The 18240-nt window shown below is 33.9% G+C and overlaps 1 protein-coding gene across 11 annotated transcripts in view; it reads right to left on the bottom strand.

Annotated features, from left to right (window-relative positions):
* The window catches only part of LOC105193883 (peripheral plasma membrane protein CASK), a 196950-nt gene that overhangs the window by 76933 nt on the left and 101777 nt on the right, over positions 1–18240 (bottom strand). The window lies entirely within an intron of this gene.

The raw sequence follows: 18240 nt of genomic DNA, 5'->3' as shown, positions 1-18240 counted from the left end.
GAGTTACAATATTGTGCTTTAACAAAGATATCTGGAAGAAAAAAAAATATATATATTTTTTTTTAATTTTATAGAGAAAAAAACATTGAAATATTTCCGCTTGACTTAAAAGTAGAGAAATTTAGCGAGCGGAAATTTAGTTACCATGTAAAGCAAATTTATCCGTAGCGCGTTTAAATTACCGTCGATCAATTAATATTGTATAATATACACAATGATTGTTATAAATCCAGCAGATATAATACGAAAAAATCATTTCATAATATAAAATACTCTTCCTCGTTAATCTGTTAATTCTTGTTCAGATAATAACAAATCCGTTTTGCTTAACGTTAAGTTAATGTTTTCTTTATATTTCTACCGGTACTAAGAATAACATAACATACACGGTGACGTTAACTTGGAGAAGTTACATAGCATGAAATTGTAGGGACCTTGGAGCGCTTGCATAGTGCATCGATGTGGTTACTTGCTGATGAGACAGCAAGAACACGGAAAGCCACGGCTTTCACGAAAGTTCTAATAATCGTGAAGTCTCTATAATGTTTTGAGACAACTTCGACCAAACTTGAGAAAGTTTGCATGACTGATACTTCCCTCATGTCAGTCAGTCATACACTTACACAGAAAGATCTTACTGTAGTTCAAATATTGTAAAAATTGTATAAAAATAAATGTTATTTCTAAACAAGAAAACTCAAGTTGAATATTTTTTCTTACGAAAATATTCTGTATTCAATCATAATTTTTATATTAGTTAATATATATTTTAAAATATATTAAACTAAAATGCAGATTAAACTAAAATACGTTAAATCAACAATGCAACTTGAAAAAGCAATAAACGTATAATAACGCATACACACGCGCATAATAGTTAGTACTCATCTTTGATGAGATTAGAGAGTTCGTTCATTAGTTATGTCTGACGTTTTGTCATGCCAGACTTCGCTAAGGAGAACCATGATGTAATCTGTATTCTGAAGAGACGACTATAAAGGAGCTGTGATTGTGCTTAGGTTTGTTATTGCATGACTGATAGTCGAGGTCAGAAACAAAAAGGGACATACGTCAGCTCATAAAGGGAAACAATGGAGTATACGGCAATCATTTCGAAGTCTGTGAGTGAATACCAGAAAGTGACCTTTTTTATCTCATCTCGGCAGCAGTAGGATATCATTGAAATCGGATATTTGTTTCAGATGTGGAAAATGATGCGCCATTGAATGGAAACTGGATGATATTGGCTCGAGGTAGAACAGATTCGATAATTGCAAACGGTGCAGAGCCAGAGCCGAAAGAGGCAGTAAAAATTTAAAAAAATAAACGGTATTAACTGATATTAACAACGATAATAGCATATCGAAACGTAATGCCAATGTGTGCATGGATTTCACGATAGAAGTTTGTTTGCTAAATAGTGGAAATCAAATTTTCGAAAATGTAATTAATCAAAGCTACAAAAAGCAGATTGCTGTCATTTAGATAAATGTTTGTCTGGACTTTTAATCGATAACATTTTAGCTGCAAAAAATTGGAAAGAAGAAATATACATAGATTTAATAATCTAACAGTTTTCAATCTAATAATGTCCACGAGGCTTTCCTCTAAATGAAAGTAAATAATATTATATTTCGTTATTTGTAAATAATTATTAAAATATGTATTTGCATATCTTTCGCAATATAATCCGGATTGAAGATAAACAAATTCTTCTCAAGAGGTTTTTTTTTTTTACCAAAATTTCAAAGACAATTTCATTTGAAATAAAACGTGTATGAGCATTCGGCCAACTAGAAGTTCAATTCTCATTCGTTGCAGATTGCGACGTGCTGCGACGGCGACATCAGTGTAACGATGCCAACTAAGGGAATGTTTGTAAGACCTCTCTAAATGTGCGCTAGGAACACAAGTAAGCTTCGCCGCTGAAAAGCATACAAAGCTCAAGCATAAAATGCAATCTTGTTTACGCCTAGACAAAGAAAAGTGCTGGAGATACAATAGGTAAGATAAGAAGCCGAGTACGAGAGACCAAGGTAGGATAAGAAACGAAAGAGCTTTGGCGGATCGTGTTATGTGTACCAACATTCCGTAAGTGGGGTACCCTCTTGATTTTTGTAACATATTTTGTGGCGAGTGAGGAGTAAAAGAGAGAGAAAGAGGATAGCTTTAACGATCAATATTAGGCTATTGATAGGTGCCATTAAATCTTAACATTAGCAATTTTAAAATTGGAATAAGACCGCGCGTTGTATAAACAAATTTAAATTGAGAAAAGCTCATGGACGGTTACAGCAAGATCTCAATGCTGAAATAATGTTTTTTGTATAGTTTTTAAGTACATTTTCTTTTTCTCTGAATTATGCGCCATTACTTTCGGTTTCGGGGAGAGAGGTGGTTTTATAGATCTATTATTTTAGCAGTAAGATCAAGTTACGACCGTCTATAGGTCTTTCTCAATTGGAATTAGCAATTTTAATTTATTGCTTCAATTTCACGTGGAACGTGAAATTGGACGTATTTAATTTCGTAATAATGAATGTGATTTATATGATAGTTCCGATTATACAGAAAATTACTTAATTTGCTTATCAGAGATATACAGAATACGCGCGTTTGAATGTAAATAATGTAACAATTTAAGATAAACAATAGTTAAATAAATTTATGCTAAATAGAATCGGAGTAGATGTTGGCGCAGATCGTTAAAGAATAAAATTGAATATAAAAGTACACGGACTCTCTTTAAATCGAGTTCTTCAAGCGAGGAAAGTACGCTATAATGGAGTTCGGCTTGCGTTTACTAGGGAGCACGCTAGCCGCAGAAATGCCTTCTGCAGAGTGCAAAGTAATAAATAAAGTTGCCTACTTTCCCACTTCAGCCCAATCCAAACACACGGGCTAAAGCCACCCTCGCATTCGTTCTCGTCTCTCTCATTCCTCCGCTCTTTATCTCCACCGCGCGTCGCCATCTTCTATTCGCCAGCGCACCGGAGATATGCGGCCTGCAGACGAGACGGACTTGGCCAACGTCCAAGCAACTTCGAACCGATTGCCTCCCGCGGACGTTGTGCCGCACGTTGCAGTATGTTTGAGCATTTCTGGAATGTTTAGTCCGCAGTCCGTAATCTCTTCCATTCAGTGTAACCTGTGGTAGCTTTTCCATCCTTGCTGCAATTAATTGCGTTTGTATACGTACGTAGACAAGATTGACGAGCGGAGGGTGGCGCGGAAGATTGCGCCGTTCTCGATACAAATGATCGCTATGCTCAAGGCAACGAATTACGGCTACGAGTAGAGTTCAAAGTATCTCAGTGGGCTACGTCGTGAGCCCGCCCTTCGTCGTTTCTAGACCGGTTCTATCGGGCGATTCTACATCGTATCGAATATCGATAGAGTAACGCAATTGTCAAACGTTGTGGGCGTTCAGACAATCTATATAGCGGCCTAATATATTTCGAGGATACGATGCTAAGAGTGACGCTGGGCAAGATTACTTTAAGCTACGGTATCGTTGGTATGTTGCTTTAAAATGCGGTATCGCCGCCGTGTATCTTGGTCGTGTTGTTGTTGTTGTTGTACTTTGCAGACGGCTAGCTATATTGCAAGCCATCAAGATTCTTTACTACGGCATACCGAAAACGTGTCCTAGGTCTCTTTCGTGGTTCACGAAACTTTCAATTTAGCTCTCGAAAAACCTCTAGAGAGGAATGCATATAAGGAGAGATGTTCCTGACATGAGATTTATCACGGTCTGAATTTTAGTGAAAGTTACTTGCATGAACTTTAACATTTAAATTTAAAGATAAGAGATCTCTCATCAAGATTTCGCGCGATAGTAACAAATGAAATATATTTTATTATAAATACGAGCCCAATCGTCAACAATTCATCAAATATGTCCAGACGTGTAGAAAAAAATACAGTTTAAATTAAGTTTCAATTAACTAAAATTGTGATAAAAAAAAGCACACACACAGTTTTATAATACAAATAAAATTCCTCATGCGAGGATAAGAATGTAATTTATTGAGACTGAAAACGGAGGAAAGATGCTCCGTAGGACGAAGGATGAAGGTCATAGACGGAGTGATGGTGAGGATGGTGATCTCGGGAGCTTTGAAAATTGAACCTTAAGTGGACCGAGGGCGAGCTCTGAGCTAGTCGTGATATCTTTAGATGAGATTCAGGATAGTTTGAAATAGCAGAGCGTTCTTGTCGATGCTGAGCGTTTGAAAAGCATATTAAAACTACAGTATTACAGAAAGAAAAGTAAATCTAATTTTTAATTTTCGAGTTGCGATCATACCACGTTTATGTCAAATCTTAGATTGCAGATAAAAAGTAAATAATATGTTACTCTGCACTAGAGTCTGCAAACTTATATAAATATGGCAAATATAATAATATTTATACGCTTATATTTACATGTATGTTACAAAATTAATCCTTTCATGTCTCCTTCAATTAATAACAAAATTTTAATAAAATGTATAAAGCTAAAATAAGCTTGTGTTAATTAAAGTACTAATTAATTAAAACACAATAAAATTAAATTAATTTCATTGTATTACATTCTAGCGCGTAATTTTATATTTTAAATCAGAAATTTTTATGACTTTTAAATTATGGCGCAGTGCCATTCTTTGCCTTCCTCAGACAAGTACGGACAAAGTTAAATTTTAAAATGTTAAAAAACTGCGTTCAAAAGTAACGATATAAAAATATTTATTTCATAGAATCGTGCGATTTGTTCTAAGCGTTTCTGTAAGCGTTTACGTAGTACGATACTGCGTAGAAGACGACGTGTCGGCATCCAAAGTCGTTATTCACACTGTGGGGCGCAAGAGGATTTTCGTGTTTCACGTGAACGCGCCAGCAGAGGTGGTGCAGACACGTTCATTCCAATTAATGCGACGCGATAAATCCTGCGAACCGGTCCGTCGACGTTCGTGGGCACACGACACGTCCACGATCAGGAAATCGTCCGCTGCCGACCGGATGACGGCCTCTCTTGTTCAACGACAAGAAGCGGCGGATCGTCAATCAAACGGATGGAGGAGATACGCGAAACTGCAAAGTGATTGTTCGTGCCGATACCATTTATCGCGAATCGTTTGAGAAGAGAAAAAAGCACTTTACGTGCGATTTTGGAAAATGGCCTTTTGATAATAGAAAAAACGATATCTTACCCTCGCATTTAACAAATATTCCATTTCCGATAGAAAATGATTGATCTCTACATTTCGCGCTCTTGGAAGAGAAAAAAAAACAACTGCCATTAGTTAATCGCATTTCGCGAAAGAAAGTAATCACTATTGTAATATAAGATTTCACTCAATTTTAAATTCATGTAATTTGATTATTTGTCTTAAATAAAACCTACAATATTTCGGGGGTGTTTTTAAATAAAATTTAAATAAAATACATCATAATATTTTAAAAATGAGAAATGCGCAATGCATAAATTGCGAAGGAAAGTTTAGAGTTCCGTCCTGTTGTCAGAAAAGTTTTGGAGACGAGTAGGACCATTTATAGCAGTGCGTCATATTTTCGGTGTGCTTGAGAATGCTCTTCAAAGCAGAGAATTTACGGAAGTCGCTGAGATTGCGGAAAGGGTCAAGGAGTGGTCTGTTGAAAGCGAAATTTATCGCTTCCAACTGCATACCCTTATTTTTTGAAAACAAAAAGCCGTCGCGCGGTAACTGAATGCGATTCCGCTCATATATTAATGTAGCTATAGATAATCTTTGCAAATTTATGAAGAAATAACGTTTAACTCTCAAAATTGGTACTTTTGTGCGCATACGTCATAAAATATAATGAAAAATAAAAATGATAAAACCTGCTCAGAGAATGGCTTTCCACATTTCCCGAAAAAAAGTTAATATCTTATCGTCCTTTCACCGATAAACGACGAATCAATATCATTTTCTTAACAGCAGGCCATTATTATTTTCTAGCTGCACTGTGAGATGGCCTATATTTCACTATCGATCTTCTCATCCTACTTCGCGAAAGTAGACAAATAAAAGTAATGGAAGTGTCTACTTCGTACATCTCAACAAAAAATCTTCATCTTTTCTCAAGAAATACGATTGCATTCGATAACGAAAAAATTTATATTACTAAAATTTAATATTTAATAAAGATAAGCGCACAATAGAAAAATATTAAATATTAGGAATAAAAATTTAAATTTTAGAATCAGTTCGCTCAATGAACTCTACAGATATATAAATAATATGTTGTATTATGTACAGCACATTTATGTCTTGCGTTTCCTTCATATCTATTCTACGTTACTTTTAATATTCATTGAGAAAACTGATTATAAAATTTGAATTCCTATTCCCAATATCTAATATTCCTCTATTGTGCGCAGGGCCTAAATGTAAAACAAGATTATGCCAAGCTTAAGAAAACGCCTACTTCTTTAGATTTAATAATATCTATCTAATAAAATTAGTTAGCGAGCATATTTATGTATATGTATGGTATTAAAATATTATAATAAATTAACATAAGATACCCACGCTGAATAAGATTTACTCAATTAATTTTATTTTCTAAAACTCTATTTATGGAAATAAAATATATTTTTACATAAAATTTGTAAATAAATAAAAAATTTTTTAACTCAAACATTGGATCTTATTACATGCTTATTACATGCTTGTGAATATAACAAAACCCGAATTAAAGTAAATAATAAATAAAATAATAAATAAAAAAAATTTTAAAGAAAAACCTGAATGCTATATTTTAAATCAGTTTTACCAAAATAATTATTAATGACAAAAACAAAATTATTTTCTATAAATAGACAGTTGAATAATATTATAACATATGTTATACTAAATCATAAAACAACATAATACTTTGCAGCAAATTTTTGTAAAAATGGCTCATATACCCATACTATACTTTATGACTAATTGTAAGTTTTTCTTGCACTAAACAGACGCATTGCTGCCTCTTATAATTCTCTCAGCCTTTCTTTTCCTACTTCTTATGACACTTTAAGTACTCTAAACGTAAAAAGTACATTTTTAAGAGATAAATTCAGAAGTTAGCCTTTTTTGATTCAGATACCTTATTTCTATTTACGTTCAATTGAGATTAATTAAAAGTAGTATATGCATAACTTTCAGATTGAAAGAATTGTAAAAAATGTAACGTTAGTATTAAAAATTTCAAGCAACTTGATATTCTTAAAACAAAAAATTATCTTTTTGTACAAAAAGGTGTAATTAATTTAGCATTGTATTAGACTAAATCAATTTTTATATTCTTATGTAAGTCGATTCTATTGAATTTGTGATCTTTTAATTAACACCGCGCTAGACAAAGAAGAGGATAAGGTATTGGAAACTTGATTAAAGTTGAACATTGTTCTGGAAAATCTTAAAAAGCTTTGGTAGACTTTGAGCAATTTCACGACAACGAATGAGAAACTTCCGCAAGGCGAAAAATTAGAACAACGAGCCAAGCGCTCGTTGAAAATCTAAACAGGGCTAAGCAAACCCGGTTATCTAACGGACTTATTGTCAGCCTCGCTAAGATTGCTTGCTATAATAAAGTAGCAAGCGAATAGATCGCGTAATGCATCCTGCCAGTGCAATACGCCGGTAATGAAGATGTTTAATGAGGGTTTCGCCTTTCAGAAATCCATTTCGATGCAAATTATAAGCATGTGCAATATTACATTGTCAGCATGTAGTTGAAAACCTTTAGTTAATAAATTTTCTTTGTTCTTGTCTACAAAAAATGGAAGTACGATATGCTATTTAATCTTTAATTATAACAATCCGTAACTGAAGTGATCTACCGATAATAACATTCTTTAATTATAACATTTTGTAACTAAAGTGATCTTTCAAATCTCTTTTGTTCATACAGTTATTATTACGTTATTATTGTAACATATTTTTTAACGAAAATTATAAAATATTTAAAAAAACTTTTTGCAATTATTAGAGATTAAAAAAGTTTAATTATTGAAGAAAGCTTAACTGTGATTTTCGCAGACGTGTTTATGAAAGGTTATATAATTAAATTTTTTTTTGCAAATGTTAAAAGTTAAGAAAATTTAATTATTGAAGAAAACTGTATCCCATTTTCGCAAATGTGTTCATGAGTTATATAATTAAAATTTTGCAAAGACTAATAATATTAACAATAAATATCTAATTAACTTTCCATTATTAACATATTTCATATTTTAAGGTAAATATATGATGTACGCAGTTATGAATTACAGAGTATTATAAAATTTTATATGAGAAATATTGAAAAACTATGATTATTATTTGGGTGAGCTAATATTTATAATAGTATTATTCGTATATTATTATAAATATTATACTTAAATAAAAAAATACAATAAAAAAATATTTATATAAATATATATTTGAAAAAAATATAAAAATTAGAAATTTAGAAATGATAAATTTTCTAGCAATTATCATCTCTAACTTCTCAAATTTCATTAATTTCTGATTTTGATATTAGATAAAATTAGTCAGAATAATTTGCACCAAATATTTTAAATAGAATTAAATTTTGCATAATTTACTCTTGTTATGATGAATGTGGATTGTACGAATATATCGAAATCTTTGAAAAGTCATTCAAACGGTAATACACAAAAACGGGATAAATTATATATCCGTACTGTTCTGACAATTAATTCACATAGTCAAAGTAAAATAAAAGTCAACAAATGTTTTAATTTGTTTATGCGATAATTAATCGCAATCTGCCAATACGTCAAACAGTCGCAATGAAATTTGTAGACAATAGAAAATTGGAACAAGAAAAAAGAATCTTCGTGTATCTTTGAAGAGAAATCAAACTTGACAAGCTGGTCATTAGTGCTGTGATACAAATCCAGAGATTATTCATCAACAAGGCAATCGACCGAGCGCACGCTGGAAGCTTCGTGCAAATGGAGGATGTAATGGATATGAGGGTTATCCCTCAGCGTTTTTGCTAAAATAAATTCCGTAATCATAACGTGACGAACTTGATATTTAATTCGACTATCGAACGAATCAGATCTGCCTAACAAAATATTGGAGGTAGACTTTTTATCAATAATTTTAACAAGTCCTGCTCTCGCATATTACAAAAAGATTTAATATTGATATTCGTCTCTCTGTATTTTGTTGATGATAATGTAACATATAATATAGTATAACTGATAATAAAAGAGAACATTTTTATGTAATATAAAATTTTGTTATAATTTGAAAATATAAATATAAATGAACCGCATTATATGTATATATAAACGAATATCTGGCACATATTTTGTTTATAAATTTCCGTGCATATGCATAAGTATAATATATCTGTACGACGTTGCTGTACGTCATAAACCTCGCCTCGCAAAACCATTATTTTATAATATTCAATTAGCCATTTCCATATAAAAAGACTGATTTTCGTCAGGATAAACGCAAAGAGGTGAATTCAATAAATTGCATACAAGATACCATTACCTGATAAATGCTTGCACAAAGTAACTTCAGTCATAAAATTGTGACTTACCTGTAACAAAAAAAAAAGAGAGAACTCGTTAGTCGTATGATAAAATATAAAGTTTTAATTTAATGAATATATGACAAGCGAAATTACGTTACGTTTATAAATATAAATTGACAGTCACTATGTTCTTATAAAAATTGAAGAGTTCCAACTATAGAAAAGTTGATTAATCGCTTCATTCGATTTTTCTCTCCAAGAGAAGATTCGCGCGCACCGCTCGTTGCGTATAGAGAAGACGCGGAATTGCGCACATACGCCCACGAAAGTTTCGACGGCGTCTTGTGTTTTAAAACTGCCCCGTTCAAGAATTGACTTGCACACCTCTATGACAGCCAAATAAAAGTTAACGCAATTCCGAAATAGTCTTGTAAGTTTACAAAAGACTTTCCGTATTCCTTTCATGCTCTCCCGCGTTCACGTTCGAACCAGAAATTCCGCATTGCGGACTATCGGAGGGTGAATTCGTACGCGGTCTACGTACCGGCTGTTTCACCGTGCGAATTCCCCTCTTTACGCAATTAATTTTTCAAATTGCGCAGGGACGAGGGTCGAGTTACGCTCATTCCACCTTTTGCATTATTTTCTGAATTACGGTGAGGTACGCCGTACGCGCACTGAATTAGCAAAATATATGAGATGCCAACTGCATTTGGGTTGGTAGGAATAGCTATGCTTGTTAAAATTAGTCTACGTGAGAGCTGGTTCCACTTGGTTAGTAGCGTCTCGCCGTCGTCCACGCAAAATGTAAAAATATTAAGGCAGGTGGGTGCACGCTCACTTTTGTAAGCAGTAACGGAAAGTCAAATAACTCAGCCTTGACGCGAATAAAATTAAAAGCAAACACAATCTGCGACGAGATAATAATTAATATTTACGAGATATAAAACTTTTTGCATATTTGACATTTCGGATTCTTTTATTTTACAATTTAAGCATACCCGTGAAACGTGAGCGGAACGCAATTCGAAATTGCACACAAAACTGAAATAGAATTTTGTGACAGAAAAAGACATCTTCTCTCAATGCATCGATCACATATGCGCGTTGCGCTCTGCCATAAATCTAGAAATCCATGAGTTCAAGATGAAATCTTGATAAACAGCGATGTTGTATGTATCGGATGTTTTCCAAGATATCACGAGTTATTTTTCATAGACAATACACCATACAGAACAGAATTTCATTACTGATGAAGACACGTATCAAAATATATATCACGTCTACGTTTATATTGCCTTTAATCTACCAAGGAAACAGAATTTACGACAAAATCGTGTTGAAAAATTCTGTACGTTGATCGATCGAAAATATTACAGAATATTTTCTACGTATCACACATACGCACGAAATGTAGGCCGCATAGATATTTCCAGCGAGCGTTCTTTTCCTCTCTTTTTCTTCCTCCCTCTCTCTCTCTCTCTTCTCTTAAAAAGCACTCATGCGTGTTGAATCTGAATTTTTTCTCATATTTTAGTCGGATTGAAAACATTCACGAGACAGACGCATTGAATTCGTTGTTCATACATATTCATAGATTTCACGTAAGTCAACAATGCGCTTACCACTGCGTGATGACACGTAGTGAATGCGGTTTGCTTACACGTCGGCGAGCCAACAACGCAATTCCGGAACCTCGACAAATTTGCGCAGTAAAGCCCTTAACAGCCCGCATCGTTACGATCGCCTGTCGCTACTACCTTATCTCGCGATGTCTCGTAAAATAAGTCGATTAGATCCGCGCGAAGATAACTCACGACTATTTTCCGATCCACCTCGGAAAATGATTGTCCGTGCCGTTTCTCTTCCCTTCGATGCGATTGATGCGCGGCAAGGAAACCAGGCGAGACCATTAAGAATATAATCGTAAAGGATGTTGTAGCCGGCCAACGGCTAAGCCCCCCCAGGAGAACAGAGAAGTTCCGTAGAGTTATATCAGCGATACTACTACTTATTGCCGTTGCCCGGCTCTTTATCCAATGTGTTTATCACGATCTTCTTTGTAACTAAAGAGCCACAGCGTCGCGACGGAATGAACTACGGCTGCAAGCGGAAATATTTAGTGTTAGCGAAAATCTAAAAAATGAGAAAAAAATCAATCAGACTTGTAAAGTTTACTCGTATTAATGAAACAATGAAAACTTATTAAATATAAAGCAATGCGATTTTGTAAAGATTCTTGTTTAAAAGTATTTACAATCCTTAGGATTCTTCACAAGATTTCTTCTCAATAAGTGTGAGAAAAGTGCAGGAAATAAAATTTTTTAAATGGCTACTGCTATCGGAAACTTTAGGTAACTTCATCATTACGATCCGAGCCAATCGAACTCCAATTTAAATGGTAAACGTTATTCAGAAAACAAAAGTGAGATTTTAGTAACATTATGTACCACGGTTAAACTGCATAAATAAAATGAAAATTTTATTCCTTTTTTTTATATTGCTTTTCTCAATATTTATTGCTTTTGTTTTTTTCTCCGCTTTTGATTTTCTTACATATCGTAGAAAATATTGTGTCTCTGGAAACACAGGTATCAATCGTTTGTTGTTTTATGAACTCAATAACCGATTTACATACAGTATAAACATTTGAGAGTATAACACTACAATAAGAATATAATAATTCGCAATTCACAAAATAATATATTATATATCCGACTACAATTAGTATAAATTTTGATTGACATAAAGATATAATATACGTTTAAATGTACAAAATAGTGCAAGCAAAATAGCACATTAATAATTTGACAAATAAATTAATGACAATTCAATCAAATGAATACTATGTATTCTTATAATTCAACGTCCTGGATTATGTTGTTTCATGATATTTGGATCCAATAGCAAATATGTGAAAAGAGCTAAGTTTTATGCCAGTATTATTTCTATAGAGCTCATTAAATACAGAACTGCACACCCCCGTTAATTCAATGCGCTTACGCTAATTCAACCCAATTAAATTCATAAAGATAATTACATATAAATCGGAAATACACACACAATAATTGAATGGCAGACTGTGCAAAATGTAGAAAATGCGATTATTCAATGGCTATAAATAAATCAATGAAGTTCTTAAGAGAAATCGATATTTTAATTTAAATCCGTATCATGGTGCTAAAATATTTCAGTCAAAGAATTTTAAAATATTGTAATTACATCGAGCTTACAATATTGCATTTTTGTAATTGACTTAATGTAACTAACAGCATAGCAGTTATCGTTAGAAATGCGACTCTGTTGCTAGAGAAATTCAAGACGACTTCCATGATCCGGTGCAAGGATTTAAGGATCAGAATCTCGCGCGTCCGTCGTCGTTGACGTGGATCACAAAGTTTGAGTGCTCAGGTGGCCGACTTTAATTCAATTTAACGGAAAGGCCATTCCGGCTGCGGGAAAGTTATACGTTAAATTCGCGTACTCCTCCTTTTCCGGAAACCAGTTAGATTCCACGTCCGATAGTGAAAAAAAAGAAAAAAAAAGCAGCGTAAAAAGAACAGCCACAATGCACGATCGCACGGGTGAAATCGACGCCGCCGCCAGATATTATATTCATGGCCGATTAATACTGCCAGCGGAGAAGTTGCTGGCCAACGATATATCATGACCGGAGTTATGAAGCCGCTCGTGTAATCGCCGCAGTCGCTGAGAAAAAAAAACGAGATCGTCGCGTATCAGTACATGGAAGTTATTCAGAGTGAGATAAAACCGTGACACACGAAATCGTCAAATCATGAAAAATTTTTTTCTATTTTGATGTAATGTTGCATGATATCGGAAATAGTAAGATCACGATAATAATATCTAATCTTAGAGATATTATTAAAATTAATATAGATTGCTAGAAGATTGGACAAAAAACGGAAATAGATAAAAGAACTGAATAGACTACAGAGAGAGAGAGAGAGAGAGAGAGAGAGAGAGAGAATAAAAATTGAGAAAAAAGAATTGTTCTGTACAAATCCTCTTTCTTCAAAATTACAAATATTATATCTCTTAATGTTATTTACAATTTTATTAAATATTTTTTAAATAGAATTTCTTGCTATTTTTATGCAATATAGTTAAATCAGAGGAGTGTAATATCTAATTTAATAAGTAAAGTAATAAGAAATAAGTATAAAAAAACTAAAAAAATAAAAAGAGAAAATAAAATTTGAAAAAGAAACAATAATTGTGTATAGTCACGTTCATACTATTGCAGATATGTCAGTATATTGTCAGTAAATAATAATATTGTATTTCTAGTGATATATACACGACATCTTTAAAATGTAACATCGAGACAACGGATAAAAGTTATAAATCGTCGACGATAACGTGACCTTCAAATTTCTCGGCGCGTAACTGTATTCGAGGACTGTATTTCATTTTTCCAGATCGTTGAAGTAATTCGATATATGAAACACAGAAAGAGGACGATATATTTCTGGCAGGACAAGCAATGCAGGGAGTTCTTTATATGAATTTTGTGCAACGGAGATCTTCTATTTTTCGAAATCACAAGTATTATATCTCATAATGTTGTTTGCAATTTTATTAAACGTTCTTTCTTAATATTCTACTCAAAGAAGTAATACTAAAGAAGAAATATCTATGAAACAAATTTAATATAACAAATTATGAAAGCAGAAGTAATTTAAAATAAGTCATTAAAATTCTAAAAAGAATAATTTTCGTACATTAAAATTCAATGTATATACTGAGATTTGCAATAACATTTAATGCGAACAGTTATATTATTCCTTCCTTGTAAAAATTTTTGATGTCGGAGTAAAATCAGTCGAAGAATATTTTTCGTATTTTATATCACTACTGCATACAAAATAAAAATAAATGTGCGTTTCTTCAAACGGTATTAATATTATAAATATGTATAACAAAATAATACAAATTTTTTATACACGTACTATCGATCGAGTACTGGTTTTTTTTTAATATGAGCAAAATAACAAATGTGAAGTTTTCATAAACCGTTGCAAAGGAATTAAACTATATATATAGAAAAAAAGAAAGGGCATATCGATTAACTTAATCCGTCCAAAAGCCGCGTGCGCATTCGAGATGACACATAACTTCCTGCAAACCACACCCAAGAGAGGCTTTCAGAACGTTAAATTACGCCCTGATGCTCCAGGACTTGCACACCAACTCAATTTTCGAAGTGGAAACGAGATAAAAGTCGCACGCCGAGATGCAACCACCGAATCAGCATGAAGCATCGAGACGCAGATTCTGCAAAAAGACACAGAATAAAACCGATAGATAGATGGGGAAAGAGACTGCGGCAAAGAGGAACAAAAAAATGTGGAAGAATTGGAAGTGGAAAAGAAGCTATAAATGAGGTGTGGGAAAACACCTGGGACTGAAAAGAAAAGAAAAAGTGAGACGAATAACAAGGAGACGAGAGGAGACCAGGAGGCAGAATAAATGCGTGTTTTTTTACGACCCTCCCTATCCTGGGGATGCAACTGCGGGGTTATTTTGCTTCGAAACGGGATAACCCCCTAGTGCACATCCGCATGCCTCCCGTCGTCACCTCACGCCGAATTTATCACTCCTCTTTCTTTTAAGGTATTATGGGTCACCGCTGTTCCGTGCTCTTCGTCCTCCTTTCGCTGAAGAAAATGCGCCAACATTCCGGCATTACAAATTCGTCTCTTGGCCGTGTCTTACGAGATTCCCTCACGCGGCAGAGATTCACGGAGCGAGACATAAAACATTCAACAATTCCTCGTGTGGTTTTTATCATCCGTAATGTACTTGGCAAAAGAGGGTCTGGATCGGATAGTGAGTAGACAGACCTAGATCCTTGATACATATTAATTGCGCCATCAGACGAGACCTCATTGTCCTCTTCCTCAACCCCTTTATACCGAGCCGCTTCATCAACTTTCTTCACGTGACAGGTTTTAATTACGTGGAATCTCAGATAAGAAAGGACGTAAGAAATTACGGGGTATCATGGTCTCCTATTATAATTATGATTTATGTACAAATCGATACGTGGTTTATGAAAATGGTAACAGCTATAGAATTTTTTATAATGTGTAAATGTATATTATTAGAACTAGTAACTATAATCGCGGCCTGTGTCTTTCAAATAAAATTATGAAATATAATAGATGTCTCAATTCTCTTCTTTTCTCCATTATTTTAACATAATGAATTGAATTAATTTATTTTGTAATATTATAATTTGCTAAGTACAGCAAGACTTAAAATATCTAAATAAAAAACGATTCAACGAAATATTTTAATGCTATGTAATAATATAATGAGTCTATAATACTTTTGGTACCCCACATTTCCCAGAGATATAAAGAAATGAAACAATTAGAATAGAAGTTTCTCACAGTAAGAAGAAAGAGACGTTAGCAATTTTAACGGCTACATTAATGTACGCGGCACGTACCGTCAAATTGTTAATTACCTGTCCAGTGATACGCCAACTTTGAAAGAAATGCGCTTGATGCAAGTTTCATTAAGGTCAATTTACATGACGTTAACGTGCGGTGCTGCAGAAATTACAACGCGTAGTACTGCGATTAATTAAGTTATTGTATATTTACCCATGGATATACGGGAGATGAGTTGAACGTGTACCATAATCGATCGCGTCGCCGTTTAATAAAATTCTGCAGTTAAATATTTTATAAAACTTTCGTATTACATACAAGAATAGCGCAAAAATAACCGTCGAGTTTTATAAACTTAAGTTTTCTTTTTGGAACTGTAAGTTTCTGCAGATTCTTACGAGACGCCATTTGGACATATCGGTAGGCAAGTTTTGCTTTGCAGAGCGCAGCGTATTTAGAAGCGCAACGTAAATTAACTTTGGTCATTGAAGTATCGTCCGGCGCTAACGCCCCGTTGGCCGAAGGTCAGTCCTCTATACTGATGGCTTTACTCAGTCGACCGTTGACGATTCGAACAATTCAATTTTCCATGGGACGGTATTAGGGAATGCGCTGACCGAATATCTAGCTGGTCGTCAGGGTTGAGAGAGCGGGTTAACTGTGGTCGCCCTGAACGCTGGTCATGCACGATCATTGAACACACCGACCACGTGTTACACAATAATTGCCGATCCCTAACAAATAATTATTAGAGATTAATGATAGAACGGCAATAGATAATATTGCCATTACGCAGAGAAACACTTTCTTCATATCGCGAAATCAGCATAAGATGAATCGTATACATTTGGAGCTGCGGTTTTATAATCGAAAAGATAAAAATATAAAATATAACATGTACACACAATAATTTAGCTAGAAGGGGTGAAGCGTAAAAATATCAGAATTTTCCCTTTTTTTTTAGATACAGCTTGCCGTGCATATTTTTTTTTAATATCTCTGAATCGTACTCTCATATATATAATTTTAATTAAATAGTATCAAACATAATTACGAACAAAGATAAATCAATCGCAATTAATTATTATCTCTCATAATTTCGTATTTTCGTAAATAACAATCTAACATTTTACAAGTATTTATTTTTAAGTTATTTTTTAAGTTAAAACATTACAACTCTTGATGCGTCTTATTTTTTAAATATTTGCAAAGCAATAATCACTCAAGAAGGGAAATCACCTCAAGAATTTTATTCGAGTACAAAACAAACAAGCAATGTCCTCTCATGTTATGAAAGGCATGGAAAAAATTTTCTCAATAATTAACATCTACCAAATGCATGTCTCTATATATTGCGTTTTTTTGGTACATTGACCATTAAAACGTGAAAGTAAAATTTACAATTTGGTAGAATTGTTCCATCAGACCAACTGAAGTAAATGCATTTTTCGAACGGTATATGCGTCGGAAAAAAACCAGAGTGAATATATTCAAATAAAACCACTACAGATATTACGGTTATCCATGGCGTGTGACAGTACGTTTCATGTGGAAACACTAATGCATTATATACATGTGTGTGTACATGTGTGTGTGTGTGTGTGTGTGTGTGTGTGTGTGTGTGTGTGTGTGTGTGTGTGTGTGTGTGTGTGTGCGTGTGTGTCATTGATCCGGATTTTAAAAAACGAGTAAAAAAAGTGCATCGACAAAATTTTGCACAATGTGTGATGCAAACATCAAGCAAGTCGCGTGCTACAAGAGTCAACACGGTTTATCGATTTATCAATGAATAAAAAAAACAGCTGATACGTGCACACTACGTCCGCGCGTAGTGTGTACGCATTATTATTACGGAGAACTTCCGAAAACATGGGGATCATTTAAATCGCTCCCGTGCACATTGCACGTTGCATGCGAAACTGTCAATGGTTATATTCTATAAATCTGACATATAGTAAATCGGCATGAAATATCGGACAATACAGTTTCGATACGAAAATCGCTAATATCTGCGTACATTGTCAATATACGCGGAAATAAATATTCAAAGATTATATCGATATTCTCGAAAAAGGAATGTCAATAAGAAATACGCTCAAAAATAACTCGCCGACAAGTTCTGTGTGTGCGATGACGTAAACGTTTTTTTTTCACAACTTAAATATCGATATTACATTTGCATAAATGTAAATATACTTGGGCATCGACCAATATTACTCTTCCCTATCCTCCAACTTTTATCTCTTACGAACTATTTTAGTCACATCCGCCTTGCTCGTCGACAGCGGTACGTCGACAGTTAGTCGTATCGGAGAGATTGTCGGCTAAT

Source organism: Solenopsis invicta, chromosome 6, assembly GCF_016802725.1.
Source record: "Solenopsis invicta isolate M01_SB chromosome 6, UNIL_Sinv_3.0, whole genome shotgun sequence".
NCBI classification, from domain to species: Eukaryota; Metazoa; Arthropoda; class Insecta; order Hymenoptera; family Formicidae; genus Solenopsis; species Solenopsis invicta.
Note: the sequence above shows the minus strand (reverse complement) of the source record. Positions and strands in the feature narration are given on the sequence as shown.